Below are 2,500 nucleotides of genomic sequence, written 5' to 3'. Positions count from 1 at the left end.
TGTCCGCGTTTTAAATATTTCTTGTGTATTTTAGTATTGTAAACGTATTCATTGCTGTGGGTCTGTTTCTCGGACATCAGCTCCTAAACACTGCAGACCTCCTGTGCTCCTCTGAGCTAAAACATTAAGTCCTCCAAATGTGGGCCAAGTCACACTATCCCAGCACCTCTGGTACAGCTGCACGACCGAGTGCCTCCTATACGGGAACGCATCGGCGCCGTGAGCCCTACCAGAACAGTGGGAACTGGGAAAGCATCTTTCCAAGTGTTCTGGTGATGCTTCTTCTGACCCTGCGAGGAGGAGGCAGGGTGTTGAGGGTGGGAGGCAGTAGAAACCAGCCCCACAGACCCCGTCGGCAACCCGGAGCGGGTTGTGGAAGGTCGTCGTGCGGTCGACGCCCCAGCCTTTCCCAAGTGCCAGGAAGAACACAAGCTGCACTGTGGTCCGGTCCGACAAGTCCTCCAGTGCAGTCGTGCGTAGCGTTCCCTGGCCGCACTAGACCGCCTGGCTCAGGACGCCCGCTGAGCTTCTCGGGGCCCTTGTATCGCGTCGCAGCTCCAGAGCTGTAATAGGAGGCCTTCACTCAGGGTCTTTCCTCGGGGCCAGGCGTTTTCACTGTGCTATGCATGATCAGTGGCATCAGCCTTGATTAGTAATGGAATGGCAACCTTTTAACCTCAGACAGGTCTGAGGGAGAATGAATGGGCTGACCCCACCAAGGACTTATTTTATTGTAATTTGCTCTTAGTGTATGTCACAGCCAAGTCGAGTATATGCCGCCGTGTTGCCTCTTTGACGTGTAATCAACCATTTTATCATGCTGCTGACAGCGACATATAACATGTTAATGCGCGTGCTTTGGTGTGACTGAACAGGCTCTGATTGTCTGGCGTCATTCGGTATCAGCAAAGAGGGATCAGCTGACCAACCACCCTGCCTGTATGGCCAGATTTAACCTGGGGCACCTCTGTACTGTGTCATCATGACCTCTGCTACTCAGCAGTCTCAAGTAAGTGTTTTCCCCTTTTGTTACGTGGACAGATGCAGACTTCACTGGAAGTGCAACGGCAGTAGGCAAACTCCTCTGTCGCGCCGGGGGCAGACGCGTGTGTTTGGTGGAGGCGCTGAGGTGGTGGTCCTGGTGCCTGCCGCTCCACATCTCAGCCCCCACATGGCTGACGTCGTCACTGACTTTGAAGGACAGTGGCGTGCTGTGCGTCTGCTCAATAACCTTGTCTCGCAGTTAGCATGGGTTTTTTTAGTGCCGTCTCTCTCTCCCCCAGCGGACCTGGTGGATTCAGCGCAATTACTTACATTCACACACAAACACACACATTCAAACGCTCACCTTCTCCTAACCACCCAGAGAGAAAATATCAGGGCATGCATACCAAAGAGAGAAAGAAGGAGAGAGAGAGAGAGAGAGAGAGAGAGAGAGAGAGAGAGAGAGAGAGAGAGAGAGAGAGACAGAGCAGGGCAGGGGCTATGGAGGGAGAGATGGAGTGATGGGGAGGGTGGAGTGAGACGTTAATTAACCCCCGCCCACCCTATCCTAACACACAGTCTGTTCTGCTGATCCCCCAGCTTTAATCCACACCTGAGCCCCACACACACACACACACAGAAACATACTTCATTCTTCTGTGTTTGTCTGGAGTGGTTTACCTAAACTAATGGGCCATAACTGAACTATGGTTGATTTATGATGGGATCACAGGAATTTAGAGATTTGCTTTATAATCTATACATGTAACATGAGCGGGTGGTGTGTGCTTGAGCTGGCTTTAGTCTATGATTCTGTGTGTGTGTGTGTGTGCGTGCATGTGTGTGTGTGTGTGTGTGTGTATGTACATATGCCTGTGCATGTGCTTGCACATGTGTGTATGTGTGTGTTTGCCTGTGTGTGTGTGTATGTGTGTGTGTGTGTATGTCTGTATGTGCATGTTTGTGTTCTTGTTGGCTGCTACATCATTGTGATGAGCCAAATCCTGCAGTGAAGGAGCATCTACTGACATTACCCAGCATGCATCCTGCTTCATCTGGATTTTAGCATCACAGCTGTGTGTTTGTGTGCGTGTGTGTGTGTCTGTGTGTGTTTGTGTGCGTGTGTGTGTGTGTGTGTGTGTATTTGCTTTGTGATTTCTTTGTTTGTGCCACTGTGTCTGTATAGCTTTTAGACAGAGCTTGCCAGCTTCTGAGTGACAGTTCAGTTTCACTCCCTCCCCATCTCTGCCCCCCAAACACACACACACACACACACACACACACACACACACACACACACACACACACACGCACACACAGTCCTAATTGTAACCATCTCCGTTCTTTCTTTTTGTTCACTTTTTCCGTTTTCCATCTAAATGCTCTCTCTGGCCAAACAGAAGTGCCTGCTCGTGTTTGTGTGTATGTGAGTGCAATTACAATCCCAGGGGTTTGGAGGGCTACCGGCTGGATGAAGTGACAAAAGGGTGGAAGAGATGAGGAGCAGAGGGAAAAC

General features: G+C 50.5%; 1 long non-coding RNA gene across 1 annotated transcript in view; it reads left to right on the top strand.

Moving 5' to 3' along the window:
* LOC118240122 overlaps positions 1-2,500 on the top strand; it is a 9,905-nt gene that overhangs the window by 3,334 nt on the left and 4,071 nt on the right. Inside the window, exon 2 of the long non-coding RNA XR_004775299.1 lies at positions 876-1,009. This is a non-coding gene — a long non-coding RNA (uncharacterized LOC118240122). The remainder of the gene's footprint in view (positions 1-875; positions 1,010-2,500) is intronic.

The sequence above is a fragment of the Electrophorus electricus genome, chromosome 19 (genome assembly GCF_013358815.1).
Source record: "Electrophorus electricus isolate fEleEle1 chromosome 19, fEleEle1.pri, whole genome shotgun sequence".
In the NCBI taxonomy this organism is placed as follows: Eukaryota; Metazoa; Chordata; class Actinopteri; order Gymnotiformes; family Gymnotidae; genus Electrophorus; species Electrophorus electricus.
This window is presented reverse-complemented; position numbering and strand designations above follow the sequence as displayed.